Source organism: Schistocerca cancellata, chromosome 7, assembly GCF_023864275.1.
Source record: "Schistocerca cancellata isolate TAMUIC-IGC-003103 chromosome 7, iqSchCanc2.1, whole genome shotgun sequence".
NCBI classification, from domain to species: domain Eukaryota; kingdom Metazoa; phylum Arthropoda; class Insecta; order Orthoptera; family Acrididae; genus Schistocerca; species Schistocerca cancellata.
The window spans coordinates 106,159,500-106,185,841 of record NC_064632.1 but is presented as its reverse complement, the minus strand read 5'-3'; positions in this window follow the sequence as shown (position 1 = coordinate 106,185,841).

Genomic DNA, 26,342 nt, shown 5'->3' with positions numbered 1-26,342 from the left:
TCCTACCAATTCATTAGCTATATGGTCAACAGGTTCACCTAACAATTCATGCTCTTATATCATCATGATTACTAATTTTGGTCACTTTAACACACTTTAATGCCTTTTGTTGCTTGTCACTTAACTTTTCCCTAAAATATTTATAATATACACCCTTGTAGTTATTTCACCATTTATGGTTCTGCAGATTAAAACTTTGTGCCAGACTGGGATTTGAACCTAGGACCTTTGCCTTTCCCAGACAAGTGCCTGCCAACTGAGCTGCCAGAGCATGACTGGTTGTGAGTTGTGCATGGGTAGCTCAGTTAGTACAGCACTTTCCATGAAAGGTAAAGGACCTGTGTTTGATTCTGACTCTGGCACACAGTTTTAATCTCCCATTAAGTTTCTTATCAGTGCACAATCTGCTGCAGAGTGAAAATTCATTCTGGAAACAATCCCCCTGGCTGTGGCTAAGCCAGATCTCCACAATATCACTTTTCCTAGGAGAGGTTTTTGTTTTAATCTCTGCAAACTGCTAGTTGCTCTGTCTTAAAGCTATACAAAAACAGAGCTATGTACATGTTTAAACAGCTTGTGAGACTTCTATTACTCCTAACAAACACAAATATCATACTCGTGAACTTTAGCCACAGATACGACCTGCCTGAATACTCACCCATAAACAAAGAAATTCGTAGAATAAATAATAAACTTAAGAGCACGTGTAAGAGGTTCAGTAATGTGGAACTAATGGATGTCAGCTCACTTGACAGAACATGCTACACCAGACATGGACTTCACTTGAATCGTAAAGGAAAGTGCACATTAGGAAAACTGATAAGTGAACTAAATAAAAGTAAGTCCCAAAAGACAGTCAGAGAACTAGGGTGGTATGAACCATATGTGAGACCAACAACAGCAGCCCCTTCAACAGAGTACAACAGCAGTGCACCAGCTAGAACTGTGGATACAGCCACATCTACAGCCACGAGGAACGATAGAGCTGCCATTTGCTTATCTACCAGCAGTAAGAGTGTGAGTAGCTGCAGTGAAGATTTTTTATGGACTATCATCCCCCAGCCAGTGCCACAAAAACTGTAAATATAGATGCGTCTAATTCTTTGCCTATCCTTCTCAAAAACAGAACTTTAATTATGCACCTAAATGTACAATCAATCAAAAACAAAATAGATGAAATTGATATGTTCCTAAGTTCAAACCCATGTCATGTTTTCTGTGTAAATGAACACTGGCTCACACCAGCTGAAATTGCCCTGTATACCCCAGAAGGATTTGAATTAGTAAGCTCATATTGTAGAACCAAAAGTAGTCATGGAGGAGTCGCTATTTTTATAAAGAGAAACTCTAACATTGAATATGTAGCACAAAAAGTCGACCATTTTTGCAAAGAGCAACTTTTTGAAATTGCTGCATTATTGCTTCCCAAACTTAAATTAGTGATCATCTCTATTTATCGCACTCCTAGCTCTGATATTCATCAGTTTATTGACCAAATGGAGACTTTAAATAAGTACCTGCTGGTAAAATACAGACACCACAAGATAGCATACATTGGTGACATTAATATAGACATTCGACTAAAAACACCAACTGTCACACACTTTCAAAACATGCTAAGGTCTAACAACTTGTACTGTATGAATAACAAGCCAACCAGGTTAGATGCCTGCCTAGATAGCATAATCACCAATTTGACAAAAGACGAGTGTCAGTACGGAGTGATAAATCCAGTTTTATCTGACCATGACAGCCTATGGCTAATGGTCAACTGTGAAAACTATCCTACTCAGCAACCTGAACACATTAAGAGGATCAGACTATTATATCCTGACAACATTACGAAGTTAAGGCAAAAATTATCAGAAGTTGAGTGGGACAGAGTATATAATTGTAATAACAACGGTAATGCTTTTAACTTATTCATGAACATACTAACAAGCTTAGTTCAAAACTGTTGCCCACAAATAATCAAAAAGATGAAAACAGATGGTGCACCAAATAGAAAAAAGAAGCACAACTGGTTCACTCCTGAACTGCATGACCTGAGAAACACACTTATTGCCCTACATAAAATGGCTAAAACTGGTAACCTAGAATCGAAGCAGAGGTATAAAGAAGCCAGGAAGAATTATAGAACTGAAATACAGATGGCAAAGCAGAGAGCCAATGATGCTTTCATTGAAAACTCCAGCAACAAATGCAAAGCAGCCTGGCAGGTAATAAACAAAATAGCAGGGAAGCATAAAAACAGACAAGAAATTCCAATAGTGTCAGGAAAATTAAATGAATTTTTTGTTAACAGTACTAAGTTGGAAGCTACTGCTACCTCTGCACCAGATGATGCAACTTCTGAAAGTTTTACCCACAACATTCCTGACCTAAATAACTTATCCTTTAAATGGAAACAGGTGTCCTGCCAAACTGTATACAAAGTCGTCACAAACCTACATGGCTCATACAGTGAAGATCTCTATGGCATCTCCAACACCATCTTGAAACAAATAATTGACATTATTGTTGCCCCTCTTACCTTTCTGATCAATAGTACTTTTACAGCTGGAAAATTTCCTGAGGTCCTGAAGGCTACTATTGTTATCCCAACCTATAAAAAAGGAGAAAAAAACAAACCTGAAAGTTACTGTCCAATATCCCTCATACCTATATTATCCAAGATAAGAGAATGCTGCATTAAAACACAACTTTGCAACTACTTTGCTGAACAAAATCTTTTTTCCTCCTCGCTCTTTGGTTTTAGGCCAGGATTGTCTACAATAAATGCAGTAGAAACTCTTGTGACAGACATACTTGATGGCTTTGAGAACAATTCTATCACTTGTGCTGTACTACTAGATCTGAGTAAAGCATTTGATACTGTATCCCACGAAATACTAATAAATAAACTAGAGTGCTATGGTGTAAAAAATAACGAACTGGCATTAATCAGATCATACCTGACAAACAGAACTCAGGTAGTTATAGTAAATAGCCAGCAATCAAATGCCCTACCAGTTGTAAGAGGCGTGCCACAAGGCTCAGTGCTTGGACCTTTTCTCTTCCTGGTATACATGAATGACTTGCCTACTTTCATGCTTCACAAGTCAATAATATATGCTGACGACACAACCCTGATTACCTCAGATAACAAATTGGAGGAAGTGAAGAAACAAACAAAAGCAATGCTTGAAAAGTCTGCCATATGGCTCCACAGTAACAAGCTGATACTCAACAGTAGCAAGACAGAAACTATGTATTTCTTCTTGTACAATCTACAGGAAAAATTAAATGAGTCTGACTCTGTAAGACTTCTAGGAATCCACCTGGACCCGAAATTAACATGGAACACCCACACGGAACTGTTATGTACCAGACTTTCTAGAGTAGTCTTTTTGTTAAGGAAACTAAAAACATTAGTTAGCAGAAAACAACTTTTATCTTCTTATTATGCGTTCTTTGAATCTCACTTACAGTACGGAATAAAATTATGGGGCAACTCAACTGGTGCTCAGACAGTGTTCATGTGGCAGAAGAAAGCAATTAGAGCAATTACAGGTATTAAAAGCCAAGAATCATGTAGAAAGCACTTTAAGGAACTTAACATCTTAACATTACCTTCTCTGTATATAAAAGCGTGTCTTCTTTCCATAAAAAAACAAATACATACCTTAACGTCCAGAACAGATGTTCATTCACATGATACCAGATATAAAAACAATCTTAATGTAGACTTTACTATCTAAGGTCCAAAGTAGCTTTCAGCAAACAGGATTAAAATTATATAACAAGTTACCACAATCACTGAAAGACCTACAAGGAGATGCCTTCAAGAAGCAGCTGCACAAATTGTTAGCTGATAAGTGTATCTATGATGTAAAGGAATTAGAATGTAGTAGAGAGTGAGAGTAACTATGATGTCAAGGAAGTGGAATGTAGTAGAGAGTAACTATGATGTTATGGAATTATAATGTAGAGAATAACTCTTTATCCTCATGTAATGTAATCTGAATGTACATAGTTTCCCAATTTTAGATTCACTATCAAATGTAATGTCAAAACTGTCTATTTCAACAAATGTTGGCTAATGACAAGTAATAAATAAATAAATATTACCACCAAACTTAATAACTTCTGTGAAGTTTGGAATGTAAGAGACAAGATACTGGCAGAAGTAAGTTGCCAGGATGTTTTAAAAAATATTTTGTCTGCCTCTGCCAAACTTTTAATATCAAAAAGTTTAATTTCATTTTCTCCCAGAAAAACATCATTTTTTACAATTGTAAAATACTTTTTCTCCTCATCAGGCTCTCCTTCTACTAAAATAGACCCAACTTCCATGAAGACCACACAATTCCAACTAGCTACCGTGTGATCTTCAAGTCCTACTGGTAAGGAAAATTCCCACTAAGTACTTGGAATTGAACCAGAGTGCTCTGCATGGTAGTCAGATGCATTGATGATTCAGCTATGGAGCTTCTTCTACAAGAACATTTTTAATTTCCACAAAATTATTGTCTTTTGCCAAACTTTGCCTACAGTCATCAATTTTACATACTACGTCCAGCCTAGTTTCAAAAATTTTAAGACCAGCTTCTGTGTTAGTTTTTAGTTGACTGAATCTAACTGTAAATATAATACTGAGAGTTGTTTATTATTTATTTCAATGTATGATTTAATCTCTACAAGCTATTGAATGTCCAGTTCACCATTTTGTTTGAGTGTACTTTCAATTTTTGAAAATTTTTGTTTTAATCTCTGCAAACTGTTAGTTGCTCTGTGTGCTCTGTCTTAAAAATATTACCACCAAACTTAGCAACTTTTCTTAAGCACACCACTTCTTGTTAATTGAGCCACATCAGATAACCGCTCTCTTGGCTGTTGTAATCCCCGCCCCCCTTCCTTCTTCCATCTATTACCCACATTAAACAATGACCAGTCCAAATAATTAATAAGCAAAGTCTCTTATGAAGATTTGAGAGGAGTGAAGATTAAAATAAACTTTCAAGTTTACTTAGCTTTTCATGTTCAGATAGCTCCAGTTCTTCTTGTCTAGGGGTCTGATTCTTGATGCTGAAAATCTTACATCAGGTCCTCATGGTTGGTTTGAACTAAATACATTGGAAGATTGTTGTTGCTAAATTTTTTACGTGAACATATTTTCCACTGATTTTCTCACATTTTAGTATATCATGCACAATTTTGATTTTTCACATTAACAAAGTCGTAGTTACATTGTTTGCACAAAAACACATCTGGTCACATCAGAGGCAAGCTTACAACTCTTACACTATGCTGAAATAACAATATTCCAAAAGGTTTACAACTTTTCTTAACAAACAAATTCCTATTAGTTTTCATTTCATTATTAATTTCAATTATTATTTCATAAATGAGTCCAGAAATAAACCTACTAAACAGTATAGGATTGTGTAATTAATAATAGAAATTTTAAGTGTGCAAATAATTTGTAATCTCAAATGTTTCTAAAAAAAATAATTTTCACAGTCATTCAGAACTAGTACTTACCGATTATAACATAGAAACTAAAATATTTTATAAAGTAATTCCTTTTCATAAATTTTAGCATGAAATATAGCATACTGTGTATAAAATTATGTAAAAGTTTTCAGGAAAGCAACTGAGGTAATATTAATCTGTCCAAAATTCGAAAAATTATGCTGGTATCGACAGCTACTGTTGAGGAAAAGCAATGCTAGAGGAGGACATCCCATTACAGTATCCCCCTCACATAACATAGAAACAATGTGTTTATAGTATTTTCTGACCTACTATAAGGTTTGCCAAACAGTGTACAAAATGATGCCAAAAGTCAGTATGCAGATTGTCAATGTTAAATTCCAAAATTACAAGAAAAGTTTAGGCTGTATGATCATCACTTCTTTATGAAAGTAAGTATACATTAGCTTACAAAACGCTGCAAAAAGTGTAGGAGGAAGTACATAGCATCTTACAAATTTTTGATTACAACAGAGTTCTTCTTGCTTACAATTTGTCTTAGTCCAAATGAGTGTGAAACCTAAGTAGTGGAATGACGAAATTAACATGGGGTGACAATTTCCAAAATTGTGGACAAAATTCACATAAATTTGCTCTAACGTATCTAGCTTCATACAGAATGGTCTAATCTAGTGTAATCTTTAAGTCTGTTTCAGCATTGCAATGAATGAGGTTTAAGTGTCTGTTAATGTTTCATAAAAATGAATAATAAAACAACCTAATGTAAATGAACATAGTACAAAAGTGAAACATCATTCCTGCAAACATAGTAAATGCCACAAATGTAAGCATACTAACCATCGTAAAGTAGAATTCAGATTTATAGACATATCTAATACATAACATATTAAGTACAAGAATATTGATTACACTAGTTTATAGGTCTCATTAACTAGTATACTTAAGATTGAATGATTTCTATGAGTTTGAGTAACAGACTGTTAATTAAGAATGAAGTTATGCCAGAAACACTGCTTCAAATCAGCAACTTAAGAAGCAAGTACAATTTTAGTGCAATATAGGTTTAGATTAATGTGTTACAGAACATAATTACAATGATCCCAAAACCAAAATCTCAACATATTACAGAAACTGCAAGAAAAATATCTACTACACATGTCATAATCTATACATATATGAGGACATGGCATTCAAATTTTCAGATCTGTGGAACATTCTGTCCCAAGACAAATGATACAAAGTCAAAACTACAACATTACAACACTAAACTATAGAACTAAGGGCAGAGGCAATGTAAAGTTTTACAATTACAAACAGCAAGTTTACAGCTGAATTTGCACACAACTCTAGTTACAATGAGATACAATTATGCAGTACTCAGGATAAATACAGGTAACCAGAATTATTAATAGATTGGAATGATAAAAATAATCGTGTAGCATGAGGACCAAAATCAGTATGTGAAATCATAAATGTATACATCTTGTTATGCAGTCTGTACACAACTTATGGAAGTTTTCACATTTCTGTGTTGAACATAACAAATCATCAGTCATAGAAAATCAACCTTCCACAGCATTTTACCCAAGTCAGACAAGATATAAAGTTACATAATGTATTGGGAAGTTAATCGCTCTGCTTAAAAAAAACTTACATTTATGTGGAATAATACTGACCATAGCAGTGATTTCTTTTCCAAACAAACAGTTCCTTGAAATTTATACAAATACAAGAATTTTGCATATAGGATAGTTTCTTGGCAAACAGTTGATAATTTTCAGTCACAAGACTGATGTAGTTGATAGGTGCTTGAATATATTACCCAGCACATATGATATCCTGAAAGTTGACTGGACCAACAAGGGTGCATCCATACGGGACTGTGGGAATGGATCGAGCCATCTCTTTCAGTTTCCTCCCTAGATTTCTCATCACATGCTCCAACAGATAGGTAACTTCCTGTATAGCTTTCACATCAAATCCTGAAACATTGTTTTATGTACTAAGTATGCTGTTCAATACCTCCCTCAAATTCCACGATATATATTTTGCTTATCTGTATTGAAAAAATAAGTATTCAGGGTTTACATCAGAATGGATTAAAAAGTGTTCACACATATGGTACATTAATAAACAGAATTAAATTCAATGAAAAAATGAACTAGTAAGGTAATATACACATATATACTAAAGATATGTCAAAATAACCATAAACTTGGCAATTAGCATACATTATGTACACAAGCAAGACAAGTTGGACTGTGCTGATGCAGCATCCAACAAATGCCTACACAATGAGGTATGGACTATAGTCCAGATGTACTGACATATGAATTCTGTGTTTAACATACACATGTATTTGGTTTGCACATATGAAATTTCATGATACTGTTCCTAATATTTACAATACGCATGAATAAAATGAGTCTTCACTTGATTTACCACAACACCTATGACTTTATCCAAAAGAGTTCCTGACAATTAACTTCAATCATATTCTGCAGAGTACACAAAAATAATAATAATAATAATAATAATAATAATATTTAACACTAATAGCATTCTAAAATTGGAAATCTGTCACTAGATATTTAATGGCATTGTTACATTTCAAAATTGTAGAAGGATCTACCCATTTAGTCACATGGCATATATGTATCAAAATCTAAAGCACAAATCTATTACATAAAAGAATTATATAGTTGTATGAACCTGCAAACATAGTGTGGCATAGATTTAAACTCGGTCAATAGACAAGACAGAACTTAAGAAATCACATCATCTTATGAACATTCCCAACATAGGAGAAAAAAAGAATTAGATATGTATAGTCATGTCTATGTTTGTGTAATCCAATCAACTTCTCAGATTTAGGATACACAAATTTGTACACATTAGGATGCGGACTTCAAGAATTTAGACCCTGTCCTAAATAAATATTGAAGAATTTCCTTATCTCAGAGGTGACCACTTTAGATTTCTCTTTGGCTTTTACCAACACAAGATCTCCTACCTCAAACTTAGAAAATCTGCCTTTATGATCATGTCTCTGCTTTCTCCTATCCCCCTGCTTTTTCATCTCTGTGACACAGTCTTCTCTCTCTTGTGTTGATCAATTTTATATAGTGAAAACTCAGCATTCTCAGAAATAAAGTTAGCTGGTCTGTGACTAAACATGATTTCAAATGGAGAAAAGTGCATTGAAGAATGTTGTAAGCTGTTCATAACATCGACAAAATCGCTGACATAATCTATACAACTGGTCTGATTCTTACTACAATATGTTTTAAAGAGTCTTCCAATTTCTCTCATATATCTTTCTGCAGGATTACTCAACAGATGGTACACAGAAGTTAGAATAGAATATGTCTTTTTTTTTTTTTTTTCAAAAAAGTCTTTCCAAACTTGTGACATAAACTGAGAACCATTGCCAGATAAAATTGTTTTAGGAATACCCACCCAATGAAAATATGTGTTTTCAAATTTAGAACTGATTTGCTTATTGGTAGCTTTCTTAAGAGGAAACAACCTTATGAACTTTGAAAATACATCAACCAACACAAAAACATAGCAAAATCCATTCTTAGACACAGGCAAAGGTCCATAGACATCCACAGACAAGAGGTCTAGGCTACTATTAGGCAGTATGTTTTGCATTTGACCTCTTCTTATTTGGTTACTTACCTTCACTTTTTGACATCTGTCACAGCTGACATTCTTCTTCTTGACTCTCCTACGTATGATATAACAATAGATGTTTTCCTGAATCTTTTTGTACATTTGATTGATCCACAGTGACTAAAACTCTTGTCTGTATATGTATTTAAAGTATCAATACAGTGTTCCGGCCAACATAGTTTCCAGTTATCTGAGTCAGGCTTATGTCTCCTTCCTGTCTTACCCAACATACTCTTAACCAGTTTCCAATTTTAACCATGATTTTGATACCTGCAGATGTCTTTGCAAATTTTCAGGATCTCTTTTTCCTCTTTCACACTCTCAAGTACATAATTTTAAACCCTCTCTCTCCTTCTCCAAAGTTGTTAAATGAATCACTCCCTAAAGGTAGCATACACAAAGCATGAGCAACTACAGTTTCAGTGTACTTAATGTACCTGATTTCATAATTGAACTACTGTAAAAACAAGGCCCAATGTGTGATTCTTTTAGAGTACAGCTTATACCCCTGGAGATAACATAATGCTTTGTGATCAGTATAGATAATGCTTTTATGACCTAGTAAATAATATTTAAACATGTTGAATGCCCAAAGTTCTTTCTCAGTTACAGTGTATGTTTTTTCATGCTTCTGCAATACTCTACTAGCAAATGGAAGTGATATATTTTCAATAACACCTTTAACTTCAACCTCCTGGAATAAATAAGCACCCAAAGCAACATCACTGTGTCTGTTATAATACAAAAAGGAAGAGACAAATCTGGTCTGAACAATATCTGACTTTGACACAATGTCCTTTGATCTCATCAAAAGCGTCCTGACATTCCTGGTTCCAGTCCCAAAACGGTACTCTTCTTCAAAAGTTCACACAGGCATGAAGCATTCAAAGCTTGGCTACTACAAAATTTTCTGTAGAAACCAATTAACCCAAAAAATGATATAAGCTGTTTTTTGTTGTAAGGAGAAGGGAAATTAGCAATAGTATCAAGTTTCTCTTTATCAGGTACAATTCGTTTCTCAGATATAACATGTCCAAAAAATTTTATTTCTTCCACACCAAATTTACTCTCACCTATTTTCAGTCATACCTCCTGATTCTAATTTGAAAACACATCTCTTAACAGATCCAAATGTCATTCCCAAGTCTTTTCAGAGGCCAAAATGTCATGAACATACACAATTAATTTTGAACTCACTTCACTTCCCAAGACAAAATCCAGAGCTCTTATGAATTCAGCTACAGATACTTTTGCCACAAATGGCACCACACAGTACTGAAAACACCTCCATACAAAAATGCAGTATACTTTCTAGAATGGATTGCAAGTGGAATCTGGTGAAGTCCAGAGGTCAAGTCCAAACTTCTCATGAATTTTACATAATCAGATATGTGTAACAGCTCATCCATGTTCTCAGGATGGCCATTCTCTCTGATAAGAAATGTATTAAGATGTTTAGAGTGCAAAAGAATTCTTACTCCACCATTTCTGTTACTTACCACAACCAAAGGATTATTGTAAGCATTCCTACTTCTCTGAATTACTCCACATGTTTCCATTTCCTGAATTTTTTTCTCTACATCTTTTCTTTTTGGAAATGGTATCTATATGGCTTGAGGAAGAAAGGTTGACGATCTCTAATGTAAAATATGCACTGATAGCCTTTCACTTTCCCTGGTCTTTCATTGAACGCATTTATAAACTCCAATTACAAATTCCTAAGTTGTTCCTTTCGTTGGTCATTAACAGTTTTAGCTTCCCTCACTTTAGAATCTACTAGACTTTCAAAACCCTGATCTTCAGTCTCATCAAAATTTATATCATCGTAAAACATCTGGTACTCACCTTGGTTCACAATGTTCTGCAAATAGTTACAACTTTTCCCACAGTTTAAAATACAGACATTAGTCTTCACATAAGTATTACTTTTGGTTCCAAAATAAACAATTCTTTAGCATTCCATCCAAAACAAGCCTCAACTTTCACTATCCACTCCATGCTGAGAATTATATTTTCTTCCAGGCTAGGGATCACCAAGCACCCATGTTCAAAGGTCTTACCTTCTATACTAAAAATTAAAAGTACCTGAGCTTTTACCAATTTGCTTTGTTTACCTGTAGCTCCTCTTATCTTTATACATACAAGGTCATTTCCACAGAATTCTTACTATACTTGATCTTGTCTCTAAATTGTTCAGATATACCACAAATCAGGCTACTTGTATCAATCAAACAATTGCCTCTCCACTGATCAGTCTTAATTTTAATGTAAGGAAATCCAAAATCTGAATCATTATCACTGTTTTCAGACACTACATGCAAAAGATCACTTTCAATTTCATCAAATGCTCCATCCACGTTGTCTTCACAAGGTTTTACCAACTTTGCAAGTATCATAACAGTAATTTGATTATTCATGTTGTCAGGTAAAGATTGAACACAATGAATAGATTCCATGTCATATCTAACATCACTTCTTACAGAAGGAACACAAAACACATTACTATCAAAATTGCACTTCCTGGTTAGGATCCTCTTTCACTTCATTCCACTAATTGGGATAAAAATTCTGACTAACCACAGCTAACTTATTCCACATTGCACCTTTATCTATGCTATCATCAATCTGGCGCCAAAAAAAACTTCAAAAAGTTTTCACCTTTATTCTCCAGCCTCATGGATACCTCACCTTCATTGTTTGGATCATTACTCTGCATTGCATTAATGAAAAACTGTTTTGACTGGACTATTATTCCATGACCCTCACTTACATCATCACATACATCACTTACCTTACCGTATCTGTATTGTCAACATCATTTACAAATAAGTCTGAAACTTCATTATTCTTAAACTCCTCAAATACCTGATTCTCATCATCATCATATTCCCCCCAAAATTACTTCACCAACAACATCACTGATAATACAGGTCTCATCTCCATCAAAGGCACTTACCTCAATTGCATTCATTTGCAATATGCCACCAGTCTCAGACTTACCAGCCTCAGTTACTTCACAGCTCTCATTCATATCTACATCAAAAATACCACCTAGTTCAGATCCAGTACAGTCATCACCTCATTTACATACATCAACAACATTGTCTTTCACCCAAGATAAAAAATCATTAAATACACACTACACCAGAATTCTCACTACTCTCGCATTCTGGTCTGTGATTAACACTTACATCACCATAATTAAACATAGTATCTCAAAAGTTTTGATTAAAACATAAATAAAAAATCTGATATTCCTTCTGTTCAATTTCACATACATGTTCCATATCATTAACACTAAGTGTAACTTATGGGTCCTGTGCTTGTTATGTTTCCTCACCACAAAACTGTGGACCTCCATTAAGGCAAACTCCCATTTCCTGAGTAGTTACTTCTGTGATTGTTTCTTCTATTAAAATGCCCACAGTTATTTCCATTATTCCTAACCTATTACTGTTCAGAATTTCTCTCTCTATTGCCTCTTTGATCCTGATGAAAGTTACCATTATCTCTGTTTCTGCGATTATTCCCATTGTGATTTATATCATTCCTATTAATATGGTGCATACTTCTTCCTATTGCCCTATCCAGCCTGTTAACATATCGTAAAACTGTTCAAGACAATCATCAGGTCAATGTACCAAATCCCACTGCAATCTTTCTGGTAATCTCCTTTTAACTGTATCAATCAAGGTCTTTTCATCCAGTGGTTTGTCTAGATGTGCTAATTTTTTAAGTTGGTTCTTACAAAACTCTTTCAAAGTTCTGTCCCTATCCCTATAATTAGAACCATTCATAAATTCACTTTTGATTCAACCCTGTTCTGCTTCTGACAAAAATTTATTTAAAAAACTTTTCTCAAAACTCTGATATGTTTCCCACTGACTTAAATTTAAATTTACTCATGACAGAGCTTCGCCTTCAAGAAATCTTTTAACAAATTTAATGTTTTGATTTTCTTTCATGCCTCATGCAACAAGTGCAGAAAATCCACTGGATGTAAATTATCTGATGGAAAATTTTTGATAGGAGTGTTGGACCACACAATACCTTTATTTGCACACAGATTTTTGTTAATACAGCTTTCCTGAACTGCTGAAATTTTTTGTTGTGAAACAGTTTGCTTATTGTTTTCTACTTTTTTTGTCAAATTTTCTGCTATGTCCTGGTGTTGACCTATCTGATCTTGTATCCTGTCCATTTTACTATTGTTTTCAGTTTTCAAGTCATTTAATTGTCCTTGTAGTGTAGTAAATTTGCTATCATTATCTGTTCTTATTTCAGTTAAGGGATCATTAATTGCACTAAAGTTGCTATTGTTATCTGTCTTCATTTCCTCTAATTTTGCCAAAATTAATTGCAAAACATCAGTCTTTACTGTTTCTTTACTGCCTATGATTTCACTCAGCTCAAACATGTGTTGACTGGATCCTGCAGCTTCCATTTCTACCTCACTTTTGCTTTCATTCCTATTCATTTTGTTAACAAGCACACGAGTCCACTAACAAACTAACTTCACAAATATTTTGTATTTATGTATCCTTTTTTAATGCCCCTGGTTGTAGTTGTAAAGTCCTCCTCAGTTTCATTTGGCCCTTCATTACTGGTAGTGGATAATCACTGTTGGTATAAAGATTCTTTGTTGGGCAGCCTTCAGTTTTGCTCCATGTGCTCGAAAATTTATTCATACATAAACTTCAAAAATTAATGATATAAAACAATTTCTCCAACAGACAAAACTTCATTATTAGTCAATTAATCACAGATGACACCCACATGTGTAATCTCCCCCCTCCTTCCTTCTTCGATCTATTGTCCACGATAAACAATGCCCAGTACAATTAATTAATAAACAGTCTTTTATGAAGACTTGACAGAAGCAAAGACTGAAAGAAACTATCAAGTCTACTTAGCTTGTCATGTTGAGATGTCTCTAGTTCTTCTTGTCTATCGGTCTGATTCTTGGAGCTGAAAATCTAACATCAAGTCCTCACAGTTGATTTGAACTAAATAAATTGGAAGATTATTGTTGCAGAAATTTTTACATAAATATATTTTGCACTGATTTTCTCACATTTAAGGACATCTTACAGAATTTTAAAAGTGGAAAATCCAGGATGAAATGTAACAATACCAGAGAAGGAAAGGTGCTACTTACCGTATAGCGGAAATGCTGAGTCGTGATAAGCACAACAAAAAGGTTCCACAATTATAGCTTTCGGCCACTAAGGCCTTTGTCAGCAGTAGACACAAGTACACACACACACACACACACACACACACACACACACACACACACACAAACACAACTTGCACACACGTCTGCAGTCTCAGAGAACTGAAACCACATGGCACCAGTGCATGATGGGAGTGGCTGGGGCAGTGTAGTATGATGGACAGTGAAGTGTTGTAGTTTGCACAGAGGGCAAGAGAGAAGGTGCGGAGGAGGGAGGGGGTAAGTAGCGGAAAGGAGAGAAATACAAAGAAATTAAAAGACTGGGTGTGGTGGTCAAATGATGGCTGTGTAGTGTTGGAATGGGAACAGGGAGAGGGCTGGATTGGTGAGGACAGTGACTAAAGAAGGTTGAGGCCAGGAGCGTTACGGGAAGGTAGGATGTATTGCAGGGAAAGTTCCCACCTCCGAAATTCAGAAAAGCTGGTGTAGGTGGGAAGGATCCACATGGCACAGGCTGTGAAGCAGTCATTGAGATGAGGAATATGATGTTTGGCAGCGTGTTCAGCAACAGAGTGGTACACTTTTGTCCACAGTTTGTTGGTGGCTGTTCATGCAGACAGACAGCGTGTTGGATGTCATGCCTACACAGAATGCAGCACAGTGGTTGCAGTTTAGCTTGTAAATCACATGACTGGTTTCACAGGTGGCCCTACCTTTGATGGGATAGGTGATGTTAGTGACCTGACTGGCGTAGGTGGTGGTAGGAGGATGCATGGGACAGGTCTTGCATCTAGGTCTATTACAGGGGTATGACCCATAAGTTAAGGGATTGGGAGAAGGGGTTGTGTAAGACATTTCTCATTTCAGGGCACAATGAGAGGTAATTGAAACACTGGCAGAGAATGTAATTCAGTTGCTCCAGTCCCGGATGGTACTGAGTTACGAGGGGAATGCTCCCCTATGTCTAGACTGTTGGACTTTGGGAGGAATAGGACACTGGAAAGATAAGGCAGGGGAGATTTGTTTTTGTACTAGGATGGGAGGATAATTACGGTCAGTGAAGGCTTCAGTGAGACCCTCAGTATATTGGTTGTCACATCTGCAGTGACGAGCAGTCCCCTGCTCGTCACTGCAGATGTGACAACCAAGGGTGGCTAGGCTGTACAGAAGGGAGTTCTTGGTAGGGATGGGAGGCAGCTGTCGAAGTAGAGGTATTGCTGGTGGTTCGTAGGTTTGATATGGATGGAGGTACTGATATAGCCATCTCTGAGATGGAGTTCAGCATCTAGGAAGGTGGCTTGTTGAGTTGAGTAGGACCAGGTGAAGCAAAGGGGGAGAAGTTGTTGAGGTTCTGGAGGAATGTGAATAAGATGTCCTCACCTTCAATCCAGATAGCAAAGATGTCATCAATGAATCTGAATCAGGTGAGGGGTTTAGGATTCTGGGTTTTTAGGAAGGATTCCTGTAGATGTTCCATGAATAGGTTAGTATAGAATGGTACCATGCAGGTGCCCATAGCCATGCAGTTTGTAGGTAATGCCTTCAAAGGAGAAGTAATTGTGGTTGAGGATGTAGTTGGTCATGGAGACTAGGAAGGAGGTTGTTGGTTTGGAATCCATAGGGCATCTGGAAAGGTAGTGTTTGATAGCAGTAAGGCCATGAGCATTAGGAATGTTAGTGTAAAGGGAGGTGGCATCAATAGTGACGAGCAGGGCACTATGTGGTAAAGGGACAGGAACTGTGGAGAGTCAGTCGAAGAAATGGTTGGTATCTTTTATGTAGGAGGATAGGTTCCGGGTAATAGGTTGAAGGTGTTGGTCTATGAGAACAGAGATTCTCTCAGTGGGGGCACAGTAACCGGCCACAATGGGGGATCCTGGGTGGTCGGGTTTATGGACTTTAGGAAGCATATAGAAGGTGGGAGTGTCGGGAGTAGTAGGGGTCAGTAGAGAGATGCACTCTGGGGTGTAGTTCTGGGATGGCCCTAAGGATTTGAGTAGTGACTGGAGATCTAGCTGGATTACCAGAATGGGATCATTGTGGCGTGGTTTGTAGGCATATGTATCTGACAGCTGACAGAGTCCTTCTGCCACGTAATCCTTGCGGTTCAAAACAACGGTGGTGGAGCCTTTGTCTGCAGGTAGGATTATAAGATCAGGAACAGTTTTTAGATGGTGGATTGCAGTTCTTTCTGCTGATGTAAGGTTAATTTGCATGTTGAGGGATTTGGGGAATGATGGTGAGGCAAGGTTCAAGGTTAAGAAATTCTGGAAAGTTAAGAGGGGGTGGTTTGGTGCCAGTGGAGGTGGGTCATTGTTGGACTGAGGAGTGAAATGATTTAGACAAGGTTCAATATTGGTCTTTGGTTGAGTTGATTGGTCGGGTTGGTGGCGAAAAAGTGTTTCCACTGTAGGGATTGGGAGAAGGAGAGAAGGTCTTTAACTAGTCCTGCATGGTTGAATTTGGGGTTGGGGCTAAAGGTGAGGCCTTTGGAAAGGACTGATATTTCTGTGGTACTAAGGCTTCTGGAGGAAAGGTTCATAACTTTGTTGCAGGTCTGTTTAGGTTCTGGGTTCTGTTTGGTGGTGGGAGGGAATTTTGGAAGGTGAGGTAAGTGAAGTAGGTCAGTGAGACAGGGTTTGTCAGCTATGAGGGGGCGTGGGGGAGGTTTGGAGGTTGTTGTAGAAGTGGTGGACGGTGGTACTCCAAGGTGGGAATGGGAAGTGAGCAGGATGGAGAGATTTTTGAGGTGGCGTTTTGCGTGTTGCTAAAGTTCCTGCAGGGCAAAGTTTTAAATGTATGTTATGGGTTCCAAGAATTGGAGATTACATAGCACGAGAATTCTGCAGATTGAGAGAAGGTACTGGAAGGAGGATTGGGCTTGGTTGATATGGTTTTACATTACTATGTTGGCGAGGGCTAAGGACTGGCAGAATTTGAACAGGTGGGGGTTATTGTGGAAGGAGGGGTTGCAAGCAAAGATGGGTAATTTGATGGTAAGGCCATTAGGAGGGATTTCATGAGCCACACAACAATGCAGGAACAGTATGTCAGACTGGGATCTGGCTAGGGATAAGGAGACTTCTATGTATTGACACAGATGTAAGGAGCAAGAATCCATGGTGGTGCAAAAAATGTGAAAAATTGTGTAAGAAAGTAGAATTACATCCAAAAAATTACGCAAAAATACACCCAAATATATGTGAAAAATACAAAAAGGACGAAGTGGATGCACAAGGGGAAAAAAATGAGATGAAATCTGAGGAAGACGACGATAGTGAGAGGCAAAAACTCATAAAAATTGACGAGAAGTCACAAGGGTCAAAGTAGAGAATAATTAATCATTAATAAGTATATGTGGGTAGCAGGTTTGAGGGCAGATAAGTGTAAAGAAGGGGGATGGCAGATGTGATTGCATAAGGTGGATTTAGTGGGTGCGAACAGGGATAGAACGGAGAAAGTGTTGGGGTGGGGAGGGATTCGTAGTTAGAGATGTAAGATCGTGTGGCACCGGAAAAGTGCAGGAGATAACACGCAGAAATATGGGAACTGACACAGGAAGCATGATCAGTTTCAAGGTATAGGCTTAATTATATCAGTGGGATTAATGTGGGACATACATAAGATGCTGCACCAACAATCAGCATGGTCTTGAGACTCTCTGTTGCACGTGGCTGAGACTGTTGATACAATGTGGCTCATAAGTAGAGTGTGCAGTGTGGTTTGTAAGGCTACAAGAATAACACAGGAAAGAAAAAAAAGAAGGAGGGACATTCAGTATAGCAATGCAAAAGAAAATAGTTACAAAGGAAAACAGCACAGGGTTAGGATTGAAGAAAACGCATGAGGCAAAAATCAAACAATGGAAAATACAGGATGGAATGTAACTATACCAGAAAAGGAAAGTTGCTACTCACCATATAGCGGAGATTCTGAGTCGCGATATGCACAAGAAAAAGATTCACCCAATTATAGCTTTTGACCATTAAGGCCTTTGTCAGCAGTAGACACACATACGCGCACACACACATACTCACACAAACGCAACTTACACACACGTCTGCAGTCTCAGAGAACTGAAACCACACTGCGAGCAGCAGCACCAGTGCATGATGGGAGTGGCAATTGGGTGGGGGTAAGGAGGAGGCTGGGCCGGGAGCTGGAGGGATAGTATGGCGGGAGCAGCAGACAGTGAAGTGTTGCAGTTTAGACGAAGGGCAGGAGAGAAGGTGCAGAGGGGGGAGGGGGAAAGTAGTGCAAAGGAGAGAAATAAAAAGAAATTAAAAGACTGGGTGTGTTGGTGAAATGACTGCTGTGTAGTGCTGGAATGGGAACAGGGAGTGGGCTGCATGGGTGAGGACAGTGACTAAAGAAGGTTGAGGCCAGGAGGGTTACGGGAAGGTAGGATGTATTGGAGGGAAAGTTCCCACCTGCACAATTCAGAAAAGCTGGTGTTGGTGGGAAGGATCCATGTGGTACAGTCTGTGAAGCAGTCATTGAGATAAGGGATATCATGTTTGGCAGCGTGTTCAGCAAGAGGGTGGTCCACTTGTTTTTTGGCTACAGTTTGTCAGTGGCCGTTCATGCCGACAGACAGCTTGTTGGTTGTCGTGCCTACATAGAATGCAGCACAGTGGTTGCAGCTTAGCTTGTCAATCACATGACTGGTTTCACAGGTAGCCATGCCTTTGATGGGATGGATGATGTTAGTGACCAGACTGGAGTAGGTGTGGATAGGAGGATGATGTATGGGACAGGTCATGCAAGTAGGTCTATTACAGGGGTATGAGCCATGAGATAAGGGATTGGGAGGAGGGGTTGTGTAAGGATGGACAAGTATATTGTGTAGGTTCAGTGGACGGCAGAATACCACAGTAGGAAGTGTGGGAAGGATAGTGGGTATGGCATTTCTCATTTCAGGGCATGACAAGAGGTAATCGAAACCCTGTCCTAAAATGTAATTCAGTTGCTTCAGTCATGTATGGTTCTGAGTTACGAGGGGAATGCTCCTCTGTGATCGGACTGTGGGAGTTTGGGTGGTGGTGGGAGACTAGAAAGATAAGGCGCGGGAGATATGTTTTTGTACAGGGATTGGAAGATGCACTTTTTCGCCACCAACCAAAGACCAATATTGAACCTTGCCTAATGCAGTTCACTCCTCTATCCAACCTTGATCCACCCCCACTGCCTCCAAACCACCCCTCTTAACTTTCCAGAATTTCTTAACCTCGAACCTTGCCTCACCATCATTCTCCAAATCCCTCAACATGCAAACTAACCTTACATCTGCAGAAAGAACCACAGTCCACCAACTAAAAACTGTTCCTGACATTATAACCCTGCATCCAGACAAAGGCCCCACCACCGTTGTTTTGAACCGCAAGGATTACGTGGCAGAAGGACTCTCTCAGCTGCCAGATACATCTGCCTACAAACCATGCCACAATGATCCCATTCCGGTAATCCACCTAGATCTCCAGTCACTACTCAAATCTTTAGGGCCATCCAAGAACCACACCCCAGAGTGCATCTCTCTACTGACCCCTGCTACTCCCCACACTCCCACCTTCTACATGCTTTCTAAAGTCCATAAACCCAACCACCCAGGACGCCCCATTGTGGCCGGTTACTGTGCCCCCACTGAGAGAATCTGTTCTCGTAGACCAACACCTTCAACCTATTATCCGGAACATACATAAAAGATACCAACCATTTCTTCGACTGACTCCCCACAGTTTCTGTCCCTTTACCACACGGTGCCCTGCTTGTCACCATCTCCCTGTACACTAAGATTCCTAATGCCCATGTCCTTACTGCTATCAAACATTACCTTTCCAGATGCTATATTTCAAGCTAAAATTTATGAAAAGGAATTACTTCATAAAATATTTCAGTTTCAGCGTTATAATCAATTGTCTCATGACCAATTATATCCTCACCCACAATTACTTCTCTTATGAAGGCATTACCTACAAACCAATCTGTGGTACAGCTATGGGCACCCACATGGCACCATGCTATGCTAACCTATTCATGGACCATCTAGAGGAACCCTTCCTAAAAACCCAGAATCCTATACCACTCACCTGGTTCATATTCATTGATGACATCTTTGCTATCTGGATTGGAGGTAAGGACACCTTATTCACATTCCTCCAGAACCTCAACAACTTCTCTCCCATTTGCTTCACCTGGTACTAGTCAACCCAACAAGCCACCTTCCTCGATGTTGAACTCCACCTCAGAGATGGCTACATCGGTACCTCCGACCATATAAAAACAACTAACCACCAGCAATACCTTCACTTTGACAGCTGCCACCCATTCCATACCAAGAAGTCCAAGAAGTTCCTTCCGTACAGCCTAGCCACCCTTGCTTGTCTCATCTGCAGTGACAAGAAGTCCCTCTCAAAATATACCGATGGTCTCACTGAAGTCTTCAGTGACCATAATTATAACCAACAAAAACACATCTCCCATGCCTTATCTTTCCAGTCTCCCACCACCTCCCAAAGTCCAACAGTCTGGCCACAGAGGAGCATTCCCCTCGTAACTCAGTACCACACATGACTGGAGCAACTGAATTACGTTCTCTGCCAGGGTTTCAATTACCTCTTGTTGTGACCTGAAATGAGAAATGTCCTGCCCACTATCCTTCCCACAGCCTCCTACTGTGGTATTCCGCCAACCACCGGAGCTACACAACATACTCGTCCATCCTTACACAACCCGTGCCCCCAATCCCTTAACTTACGGCTCATATCCCTGTAGTATACCTAGATGCAAGACCTGTCCCATACATCCTCCTACCACCACCTACCCCAGTCCGGTCACTAACATCACCTATCCCATCAAAGGTAGGGCTACCTGTGAAATCAGTCATGTGATTTACAAGCTAAGCTGCAACCACTGTGCTGCATTCTATGTAGGCATGACAACCAACAAGCTGTCTGTCAGCATGAATGGCCACTGACAAACTGTAGCCAAAAAACAAGTGGACCACCCTCTTGCTGAACACGCTGCCAAACATGATATCCCTTATCTCAATGACTGCTTCACAGACTGTACCATATGGATCCTTCCCACCAACACTGCTTCACCTGGTACTAGTCAACCCAACAAGCCACCTTCCTCAATGTTGAACTCCACCTCAGAGATGGCTACATCAGCTTTTCTGAATTGTGCAGGTGGGAACTTTCCCTCCAATACATCCTACCTTCCCGTAACCCTCCTGACCTCAACCTTCTTTAGTCACTGTCCTCACCCATCCAGCCCCCTCCCTGTTCCCATTCCAGCACTACACAGCCGTCATTTCACCACCACATCCAGTCTTTTAATTTTCTTTTATTTCTCTCCTTTCCACTACTTACCCCCTCCACCCTCTGCACCCTCTATCCTGCCCTCTGTCTAAACTGCAACACATCACTGTCCTCCACTCTCACCATACTATCCCTCCAGCTCCCGGCCCAGCCTCCTCCTTACCTCCACCCAGTCACCACTCCCATCATGCACTGGTGCTACGGCTTGCAGTGTGGTTTCAGTTCTCTGAGACTGCAGACATGTGTGCAAGTTACGTTTGCATGAGTGTGTGTGTGCATGTATGTGTGTCTACTGCTGACAAAGGCCTTAATGGCCGAAAGCTATAATTGTATGAATCTTTTGGTGTGCCTATCGCAACTCAGCATCTCTGCTATATGGTGAGTAGCAACTTTCCTTCTCTGGTATTCTTACAGAATTTTGATTTTTCACATTAACAAAGCCGAAATTACATTGTTCGTACAAAAATACATCCGATCACATCAGAGGCAAGCTTATTAATCTCACACTCTGTGGAAATAACAACATTCCAAAGTGTTTACAATTTTTCTTAACAATTGAATTCCTACTAGTTTTTGTTACATTGTTAATTTTGATTAATATTTCATAAATGAATCCAGAAATAAACATAGTAAACAGCACAGGATTGCATAATTAACAATAGAAAATTTTAAGTGTGCAATTAATTTGTAATTTCAAATGTTTTAAAAAAATAATTTTAACTGTACTTTCAGAACTAGTACTTATTGATTATAACACTGAAATTAAAATATTTTATGAAGTAATTCCTTTTCATAAATTTTAGCTTGAAATATAGCATACTGCTTATAAATTTATAGGGAGGTTTTCATGTAAAGCAACTGATATAGTATTAACCTATCCAAAATTCGAAAATAATACTAGTATTGACAACTACTGCTGGGAAAAGTAATGCTAGAAGAGGATGTCCTGTTACACTGTTACCTCCTAATTATACATTCAACTCTGAGATACTCATTTTCCCTCAAAATAATTTCAACACAAAATCAAACAAAGTAAAACTAATGAATAAAGTACTTAATTCTTTTATTGCAATTGACAGATCATACATTATTTCATTATTTGTTCACTTGCAAAGATTTATCTTCATTTATTTTGTTTCTTTCACGTCAAAAAGTTTCATTTCTAGACTTTCAAATCAAAATGTTGCAAAAAATGAATAATAAATACTGTCATTTATGCACATTTTACATCAAATCCTGGACAAGAGCCTCAGTTTTAACATTGTTTTCGTACCAAGTGTCTTCAGAATTAGGATTTTATATGAAAAATGAGCACAGCAAGGGCCTGTAAAACAATATCCTAATATGCCGGCGATGGAGGCAGGAATGGAAATTACTGCAACTGTTACATTTGGTTGCAAGATTTTTTTCATATAAAATATTTCACAAAATAACTATACAATAAATACTTTCATTTTTCTTGCATAAGGAACAAAGTGTACAGCCCATCAGTCTCCATAGCCTCAGTCCAAAACAAAGAAGTAAAGTCATTAATCAGCTACATCGACAAGGCCATGACTTCCTAAAACCTAACCTGAAATGAGATCCTTTCTGTCTGAGATTTTGTCCACCACACCTAGATAGCTTTTCATTGCCCTCCCAATCTCTGCAATATCCTTTTCAGATCCTGTGCTCTTTCTGCATCCATCTCTCTAACCTGTAACTCACACCCCTGTGACCATCCTCGCTGCAAGACTTGCCCTATGCATGCTTCTACCATCGTCTGTATCAGCCTTGTAACTGCCAAACACATATTATCAAAGGGAGAGCCACTTGCAGAATGATGCGTCATATACCAGCTGTGATATAAACACTGTTCGGTCTTTTACATAGGCATAACTAGCACCAAGCTGTCAGTTAGGGTGAATGGGCATAGGCAGAGGGAGTATACTGGCAGCACATAGTATCCTGTTGCAGAGCATGCTCTACAGTGTGATAGTCATTACCTCAGTGCCTGCTTCACTACACACATTATCAGGATTCTTGCCCCAGACACCAGCTTCTCAGAACTCCACAGATGGGAACTAGAGCTACAACATGTCCTTGGTTCTTGCCACCCATCTGTTCTTAATTTATATTGATTTCTTCTGTGTCAGCATTTCTTCACAGTAACTACTCATGTATTCACACCATTTCAGTTTTCTACATCTTTCATTTTCTGACCTGCCTAGCTGCCCCCTCCCACCTATGTTACTTACAATGCACTTAGCTTTCCACTCTTATTAACTCATGCACAATGTTGTAGCAGTAATCTCTGTCTTCTGTGTTACCCTGTCTTCCACCTTAAAGCTCTCAGATTTTCAAATATCATCTGGTTCAGTCCCCCAACAATCAGTCTTTCCTTCTCATCCCGTCTGGTAAGTCTCCCCAGACCCGGGGTGCTGTGTGATTTTTCTGAACTGTGCCCCTTTCTCTAAACCTCTCCCGTCCATTTCCTTCACCCCCCTTCCTTCCCCTTCAAGCATTCTGCCAGAAGGAGCCACTGGCTCTGAAAGCTTGCATAAGTAATATCTATTTTTATATGTGTGTCCTCCTGCCACCGCTCGGTGAGTAGATTTTTTGTCTATCCAATTATGTTACATTGTTTTGTTTGGGTATTTCAGATCTCCTTGACTGTTGTCATTACATCCCAGTAGTCCCTAATATGCTCAAAACATTTGGTATTTGTTAATTTATTTTGCTTCATTTCTCATGTGTCAAAACTAATATTAAATCCATACATGTTTTTCATAGCTTAAGTTTGTTTACCACTTTCTTCCTCATGGCCTCTTTAAATTCATCAGTGTTCATTTGAGTACTGGGTGGATACTTAATATATTTTTCTTTTAAATTTCAAGAATGTTCTACCATCATCACAGCCTCTGCCTTCATGAACAACACTATTTATTACAAACTCAAAATTTTTGACCCATCTGCACCTTGAAAGTTTACTGAGTACCACATCATTTCATATTACTGTAAGTGGAATATGCAGAAATGGATAGTTGCTATACACACACATCTCAGGCCATATGCCTCAGAGAAAACTGCACTGAACAGCTATTTGAGTGCTATATTTCAGTAACAGGACTGAAAACATATAACACAGCAGTCTATAGACCTCCCAAGGAAGGAAGGAAGGAAGACTGGATTTAACGTCTCATTAGAGACGTAGTGCAAGCTTGGATGGGGATGGCAATCAGCCTGACCCTTCAAAGGAACCATCCCAGCATTTACCTGGAGAAATTTAGGGAAATCACAGAAAACCTAAATCTGGGTGTCTAGGCAGGTGTTTCAACTGTCATCCTCTCGAATGTGGGTCCCATGTGCTGACCACTGCACCAGCTCACTTTGTATATAGACCCCCAGCAGGAATGTTTTAAGCTTCATGAAGCATTAGAGGGGATATTAATAAGACTTATTATAAATCACTGAGATGTTATTATTGTATGTATAGATTTCAATATACGTTTCATATCAAATCGTTTTGATGTATGGAAGTAGTCTGTAGCAGCTGCTCCTGCCTATTAATATATTATTTGATTCATTTTCCATTCCTGAAGGCTTAATGATGGGATTTACAAAATGAATGTTGGTGTATAGATCTATAAAATATGTAGCACAATAGTGGATCCGAAATCACACAAGCTGATAATACTGATAGTCATATGATACCTGCAGGTAAGATCTGGTCATTATCCTCAAATGCTAGCAATAAAACATGTTTCCCAGATATATTTAGATAATAAAAGGAAACTGGAGCATAACCTTATTATAATGAATTGTACATTAGCATTCTTCATTGTCTCTACTCTACTGTATATTGAACATAAAATGTAACTCTAACAAATAATAAATCAATGGTCCATTGAATTAATGCATTTAGTAAATACTCATTACTTACTGTTTTTCATCTCAATGGGTGTTTAACACCCTCCTTACTACCAATAACATTTATTACAAAATAAATTCCTGTAAAATATGATCATTTTAAAAAATTCATATGTGAAAGTCTTTTGATATTGTTTTGTTTTATGATTAGCCTTTCAGAAGCAATACCACCTAGAGAAGAATTACCAAAACAAGCTATGTCAGCAGAGACAGCAGTCGTACACTACAATCATTCCATAAAAATAGTGTCAGAAATAATATCAACTGAATTACAAGATTATTGTTATTATAACAGAAAAACTGAAGAAAATGTGTTAGATGATTTCTACATTTACCTGCAGAGTACTGAAGTATTTGGACAAATTGTAAATATTTTGAGAGACAAAGTCACTGTGCTGATTCGAGAAAAATATTGTCCAGGTGTCACATTCAACAGCAATGAAGACAGACAGGTTAGACTTGAAAAATAAGTGTTTGATGATATTCAAGTACTCTCATATTTATCGGCTGATATACACAATCAAATGGCTCTGAGCACTGTGGTACTTAACATCTGAGGTCATCAGCCCCCTAGAACTTAGAATTACTTAAACCTAACTAACCTAAGGACATCACACACACCCATGCCTGCGGCAGGATTCGAACCTGCGACTATAGCAGTCGTGCAGTTCCAGACTGAAGCACCTAGAACCTCTCAGCCACCTTGGCCGGCTGCCCCAATCAATTCACATTATGAGGTCTGTTCAAAAAATTCTAGAACTTTGTCCACAAAATTTTTCTGTACT